This window comes from Lolium rigidum, chromosome 2, assembly GCF_022539505.1.
Source record: "Lolium rigidum isolate FL_2022 chromosome 2, APGP_CSIRO_Lrig_0.1, whole genome shotgun sequence".
NCBI lineage: Eukaryota > Viridiplantae > Streptophyta > Magnoliopsida > Poales > Poaceae > Lolium > Lolium rigidum.
Genome location: NC_061509.1, coordinates 39,699,042 through 39,706,906, shown reverse-complemented (window position 1 = coordinate 39,706,906; position 7,865 = coordinate 39,699,042).

Genomic DNA, 7,865 nt, shown 5'->3' with positions numbered 1-7,865 from the left:
CGGCGCAGCAGCAGCGAAGGGAGGAAGAAGGAGGAGAGCAAGGAGATGCTACGGAAAATATGGAAGAGGATTAGGGATTTTCTCGCCCTTTGGAAATCTTAAGAGGAGAAGGGTTGCGTGGGCACGTGTCGTTGATGCCACTTTATCAAACGGGCCTATTTCCGATTGATGGTTGCGGGAATCGAGGAGACACCTTGGTAACTGTCCGCAGAAGACCAGAAATTGCTTGAAAACAGGACCAGACAGAGAGAAAATTGGCCCAGCGGGTCACGTCTTGTCAGTTAAAGTCAAGATAGTAATAAAACGTCATCAATGATGTCATGAGGGTTGCTCGAAGCACTCGAAAGAATGAAAAAACTATCGGATGGTGAACTTGAAGTCTAAGCACAGACTACGAAACATCTGCACTTAGACTCGGGGGCTACTCCCATCGGGAGCGCTGACGCGCACCCGATATATTGAGGACTCGAAGGAAAAAGAAGAAGAAAAGGAGGGTTGTCTAGCTCGAGTCTGCACCCGGTTACAAGCACCCGTGTCCAGACTCGGGGGCTACTCCCATCGGGAGTGCTGGACGCGCACCCGGCAGAACTTTTTTGCACTCCAGGATCATCCCCGGGGACTTGATTCTGTGTAGGGTAACGTTGTTTTGCCATCGGCAGTTAACCAACAAAATTTGGGCACGTTACTTATCATCCCTTGCATAAGGAAAATATATCAAATGAATACAAAGACTTACAGAAAAACTTCGGCAGGGTAAGAGGTTCGAGTGGTTCAACTTGAGTCTACGCACGGATTACGAGCATCCGTACCTAGACTTGGGGGCTACTCCCATCGGGAGCACTGACGCGCACCCGACAAAAGAAGATAGTGTAGATTCAAGAAAAACAAGAACAATCAAGGAGAAGGATCTTGGAAGGAGGCATGCTTAAGTCTCTACCCGAATTACCTTCGGCTAGACACTCGGGGGCTACTGACGTGGGCATTACCCTTCGGGTAACCAATGTTGCCCTACCCTATATTTTCTAGTTGGAGGCCCATGAAGGCACTCGATGGCAAGATGGGCCGCCAAGAGAGATGCGACGGAAGATTCCTTGAAGTGCAAGACACGGAAGAAGCCGAACAACGAAAGCTTAGAGATAGATCTGATGTAAACCCAGTCGTACTCGATTAGACCTCTCGAGACCTGGCCTCCTATATAAAGGCCAGGAGAGGGGCTGTCGAACAACAACCAATCTTAGCGATCTTAGCCAGCAGAAACTTAAAGCTAGGTTACCTTAGCGCTTAGCCAACTCGACGAGATCTTAGCCGAACTATTCGGCACCCCATTGTAACCCATTATCATCATAATCAAGAACAGACAGGCAGGACGTAAGGGTTTTACCTCATCGAGGGCCCCGAACCTGGGTAAATCGCTCTCCCCGCTTGTCTATGAACCGATGTCTCGTGTCAGCTTGCAGGATTCCATCAACCCTAAGCCCCTATCGGAGGGCATTGCCGAGGAGCACCCTCGACAGGTAGCTTGACGAAGTACATGTTCTTGTATGATGTCTCGTGTATCTTCATGTAGTATCTTCATGGGGATGGTGTGCTTGGTGGAGTCCATGTTGGTGCACTCATGAGTAGTTGGAGGTGGGTTGTGGCTTCCGAACACGAACGTGGGTAAAAGCGGCTTTCGCATAGAAGATTTGGGCATGCCAATTTTCTTTGCATTGGACAAGAAATCATCATGCAAATGGAAAGAAACAAATTCTTTTTCCACGGAAAGCTTGGCAAATGTGGGGACAAAAATTGTGTCGGTGTAGTCAACCTTTTGTAGGACAAGGAGTGATGTAGCGTTGTCCCACACAAACGGAGCATCCAATAGGTAAACAATGGTGCGAATGTTTGTCATGAAGCGAGTGTGGAAGATGGCAATGACATGGAAACGTCGAACTTGGGCAATTGTGGTTGGCGTGTGCCGCTTATGTATATCCCCAAAGTCGAATGAGTCACTTCAATGCCAATAGAGGAAATCTCAAATCCAAAGGAAAGCAACTTTTTGTGTGCAAACCGACATAAGGTGCATAAGGCTTCTGTAGCGGGAGGTTGAGCTTGGAGCATAGTTCGGTGATTGCAAGGTTGTGGTAACTACCTCCATCGATGATAACCTTTATTGACTTGCCATTGATTTCAGCTCTTGTTTGGAAGATATTGCATCTTTGGTCTTCATTGGGGAGTGCATGGGTTGTCAACACTTTGGTCACCACAAGTGATGGGCTGTTATCATGCTCACATACTATTTGCTCTTTATCCTCCAACTCCTCACCTTCAAGTGTTGTTGCGGCTTGCACCAAGGCTTCATATGCATCTTCACTTAAGTATTATACATTGCCATCATCTCGAGCTATCATAACTCTTGTGTTCTTGCATTCAAAGGATTTATGTCCTTGAGCACCGCACTTGAAGCAAGTGATGTTACTAGATCCCGTGGAAGCTTTGGAGGACATAGTGGATTCCTCCGGCTTGAAGCTTGTATTCTTGATGGCACTTCTTGTTTTCTTGGGAGGGTCCTTGGAGGAACTATCATTTGTATTCTTGGTGCTTGCGGAGTCATTGATTGCATTTCTTGTGGCGAAGAAGGACTTGGACTTAGCACTTGCGAGGTCTTCTCGAACTTGGCGCTCGGCCCTTGTAGCTTGATGAAGTAACTCAACCATGTTGGTGTAAGGCAAGAATTCCACTATCCTCTTGACGGGAATGTTCAATCCATTCAAGAATCTTGCCATAGTTTGCTCTTCTCGCTCATCTACATTGGCACTCATCATGGTCATGTGCATCTCCTTGTAATACTCCTCAACGGACTTGAAGCTTTGCTTGAGTTGAGTGAGCTTGTTGAAGAGGTCATGCTTGTGATGTGTGGGCACAAAGCGTTTGTGCATGACTTCTTGCATCTCTTCCCATGTATAAATGGGTTCCAAGTCTTCCTTTTCACGCTTCTTGTTGACTTCTTCCCACCAAACATTTGCATATCCCTCAAACTCAAGTGATGCCATGGCCACCTTCTTTGCTTCGGAGAAGTTGTGGATGCGGAAGATCTTATCAACCTTGAGTACCCACGATAAGTATGCATCGGGGTCTTCCTCTCCTTGGAACTTGGGCATGGTGAACTTCAGTTTCCCAAAGATTTCTTCCTCATTGCGGTCATTGCGCCTTGGAGATGGCTTCATCATGTTCTTGATGTTGTGGACGAGGAGGTGGTCTTCCATGACCTTGATCTTGATCATCATTGTTGCGGCGGTGTCGAGGCATCACACTTTCTTCACTTGATGCTTGGTGATCACTTGATTCCTCATTTCTCTCTCTAGGAGGTGGTCTTCTACCATGAGGTCTATAATCATGATGGCGGCGATTGTCTTGGCGTGGAGGGCGTGGTGCCCCATCTCTTGGAGGTTGAACAACATTGATGATTTGGCGCTCTTGATGCGCTTGCCTTTGTTCCTCTTCATGAATGCGTTGCCTTCTAGCTTGAGCTTCTTGTGCTTGTCGTTGCCGTTCTTGTGCTTCAAGTGCTTGTTGTTCATTGCGGATACGCTCTTGTTCGCTTGCACGAACTAGCTCTTGATCATGTCGTAGGCGTTCTTGCTCTTGATGGAATTGAGCTTGGAGGGTTTCTTGTTGAAGGCCCTCTTCTTCAAGGCGTTGACGTTCTTGGACAAGTCGAAGTCGTGCTTGCTCCGTTTCTTGATCTTGTTGTTGAAGCACTAGAGCATCCACATTATGGTGGCGTGGGTCTTCATTGGAATCATGGTGAGACGGTGTAGGAGCTCGGGACCTTGAACTTTGAGAGCGGGAAGACCTTGAGTGGTGTCTTCTATTGAGTGTATGAAGGATATTGTCCAACGCTGTCTTCATCTCCCTTGTTTCTTGAGCTTGTATGGCGAGTGTTGCCTTCAACTCTTTGTCTTGATCTTCCATCTTCTCACGGAGGTATTGAACTTGGTTATTGAGGTCTATCATTTGAACTTGAGCTCTTTCTTCATAGTGTGCGACGGTCTCATCGATCCTTGCCGTGATGTTATGGATACTCTTGTTGACGGCTTGAGTAGCTATCCAATGTTGGTGTCGTGTCATCGGTAGTTGGTTCCCTTCTCCACTAGACATGGTTACAACTAAAACAAGAACTATGTGGTGGGTGGTTAGGAAAAACTACCAAGAAAGTCAAAACTTGTGAACCAAAATCGAAAGGTGTTTCAAGTCGGAGGACAACCGATATGTATGCACACACACAAAAACAAAACTCTATATGGTGTTAGGTATGTATGTGGAAAACCAAATGGAAGAACCGAACGAAAAGTCTATTATCAAAAGTGGGTAAGATCCAAAAGTCACAAGTCAAAAGCGGTGATCACAAAAGGCATACACAAGGTGGAACACACACGTGGGACAAATGGGGTTAGCGCGACTTGGAAAATGAGCACTAACAAAATTGGTCCTAACGAAAACTACTAGCTCGGTGTCACGCTAACGCAAGAGAGACCTCTCTTCTCTTTTCTCTCTTTTGCTTATAAGCTTTGGACTCTTTTGTGTATAGGTGTCACTCACACTCTTTTTCTTTTTGTATTTTTCTTTCTTTTTCTCACTATGCAAGGATACTACTATCTATGTAAGTATGTCACACTTCTTTTGATTATCTTTTCACACGAGCTTGCTTCGTAGCTTTGCTCAACACACGCACACCCTCACGGTCGGGACGCTTGTGGAATGCTTCGCAACACTAGAAAGCCACTCTCGATAGGAAAGGTACGCAAAAGAGGCTAGGGCTACAAGTTAAGAGGCAAGTTATACCACTTGATGTTGGTGGCCGACGATCATGAACTTGCTATGGTGGTGGAGGTGTCAAATGAACCGCTTGGATCCTCGGGGTGCCGTCGTCGTTGTCGATGTTGCGGAAGCTTGTGGTAGCTGAAATGGCACTCAAACCGAAGTCCAAACACAAATTGGAAGTGCCAAAACGAAAACGAAGAGAGCTGTGAAAAATTTCGGGGCCAGCGGCAGTGCCGGCGTCTGGGGGGCGGCAGTGCCGGCCTCAGCGGCAGTGCCGGTGTCACGGGGGCAGCAGTGCCGTCCTCAGCAGCAGTGCCGGTCCTTCCTGGCGGCAGTGCCGGCCTGGTCGCGGCTGTTCGTCAATTTGGCGGAAAACTGACCCAAAAATCTTCGATTTCGTGAGAAAATTAGCACAATCCGGTGGGAAAAGTTGGGGAATTGTAGATCAACACCAAGGACAAGTTTCTATTGGATCAAAACCACCAAAAACTCAACAATTTGTCAGATCCAACCAAAGGCAATTTAGGGCTATTTTTGGGGAATTTTTTGAAAAAAAATTTGGGGTAAAATTGGATGGATGGGGTCAAATCCGTGGCAACCAAGGAGCTCTTGATACCATTTGATAAGGGCTAAGCCCAAGGGTGTGCCCGATCTTCACGGATTTGGGTGGATTTCGTGGGGGGAAGGGGAAGAACGCGAAGAACACGAGGGGGGATTCGCGGGATACAACTCTCACACACACAAATCGGTTTGTCCTTGTTGGCCCGAACCACCAACTTGATAGAGGTTGCAGGAAAAGACCTTCCGGTAGAAGTCCCGCAAAGAGATCGACGAATCGAACCCGAGAGATCTAGAAGGGTGAAAAGACCGGAAGGTTGATGGAAGTGCAAGCAAAAGACCCAAAAGGTAGAAGTACAAGCAAAAGATCAACAACCAGTAGAAGTCACCAAAGAGATCACAAGGATTCAACAAGGAGGATGAGTGATACAAGATCTAGGATCTAGGGTTTCCCTCAAGGTGTAAGAGCAAAGCTCAAGTTCTTCTTGGTTCAAAGTCTAACCCTAATTCGTGGCTGGCACAAGCATATATATAGCCCAGATTCATGGATGGGTAACTTAGTCATTTGCGAAAAGTCTACAACCACATGATTCAAACGGACGGCTCAGATGTCGTTGACTCGGGGAGGCCGGCAGTGCCGGTGGTTGGAGGCCGGCAGCGCCGGTGGGGCCGGCAGTGCCGGTGTTCCAGTGGCGGCAGTGCCGGGCTTCTGGGCATCGAAGGCGTCAGGCCGGCAGTGCCGGGCGTCCTGGGCCGGCAGTGCCGGGGTGCTCGGGCCGGCAGTGCCGGGCAGTTTCGGCCGGCAGTGCCGGGGTGCTCTGGGCGGCAGTGCCGGCCTGTTGGTGGCGGCAGTGCCGGCCCTGACTGTCTTCTCCGGTTGCAGCGTTCCTTCTTCTTCTCCAGTTCCTTGGTGCGTTAGCAGCGTTCCTTCTTCTTCTTCAGTTCCTTGGTGAGCCCGGTACCCGATGACACATAGAGCACTTGCATGAGGTAGCATTCCATCCAAGGGGTATCAAATGCATATGTGGAAAGGAGTGAATTCACCTCTTGGTGTAGGGTTTGGGCTCGAGCTCGTGTCATTGGGCCACGATGAGGGCTTGTCGGTCTTGATGTAGTGTCGACCTTGGGTAGGGCTGCATCACGGAGGATCCATTGCACCCACCACCTTCCTCTTCGCTATCCAGATCTGAGAACGACGCCCAGAACTTGCCGAGCCGGTCCTTCCCTACCGCCTCTGGCGACCGGCCCCGGTAGGCCCTGCCAGCCGAGCCCGCTTTGACCCATCGCTTCGCCGGCGTGGCCCCAGACCCGCCGCCGACTTCATCCGCCCCGCTTTCGCCATTTGAATCGCCATCGCCCGTCCGTGCGGGGATAACGGTTCGCTCCATCCTCCTCTCGAGCCCCATGCCAAATCTGTCATACGGCCAAAAATAAGAAAAAAGGAATATATGCGTCCATTCAGTTTTTCTGGAAAAGCTACGTACATATTGTACTAGTTCACTGGGTAAAGGAAGAGAGGAATAAAACGATGGCTGCTACTGTTAGTGCATTCCACCGGCGCTCCCAATAGCTCTTCCGATAGTATTTTAGGAATCGGCATCGAAAATGGGTTCACACCGACACGTTCCAAAAAACGCCAGATCCAATTAATCGAAAATGGACCCACACCGGTGGAGATGCTCTTAATCTCCGGGAAACAAGCTCAGTCTCTAATTGCATATCGTGAACTGATCCAATTAATCGTGGCCTTGTTGGGTAGTCTTGCTCAGTCTCTATAATTATACTAACCAACACATCGTGAATTGATCCATCCACATGCTCATTCCACAAATGACGCTAGATCTAGTCGGAACTGGTTAGTAGGAGTGTCAGAACGGATAGAAAGTCAGATGCCTTTAAGGATGCATGCACGCATGTGACTGACACTGGAAGATGAGCTTTAATCAAGTACAAATCGCAAGAGCAAGCACCTTGCACTAATATGAGCGCACCCATCCCTAGCAAAGGCATCTCACTTTTCTGAATAATCTGACACTACTGTCTGTTAATCTAGCGTCATTAGTGGAAACAGCATGTGGATGGATTGGTAGACAATGTGGCACTTAGTATAATTACAGAGACCCAAGGTAAGTGTGTGGTGCCAGAGGCCTTCGGCCGAGTCCTTTCGAGCCCTTCACGTGTACGAGTTTGAACCCAAGGTAATTTGATTTGGATCCCTCTGTCTAGTTGGCTTTGCTTGCATCTATGGATTGGTGGCATCTGACTTTCTGACCATTAGTAGAAACAACATGTGGATGGGCTCTCTGCCCTTCACTTGATGCAGATGAGAGCTAGACGAGGAATCAACATCCATCCGTCGATTCTTCGAGGTAATTTCGGATCCCTCTTTGTTCAGCTGACTTTGCATGCATCTATCGAACTAAGTAGCTTTTGCATATTTTGTTTGTTTCTCATGCTTATAGATAACGACTCGTGTGTCCCTCGTGTAGTCATGTCAGATATTT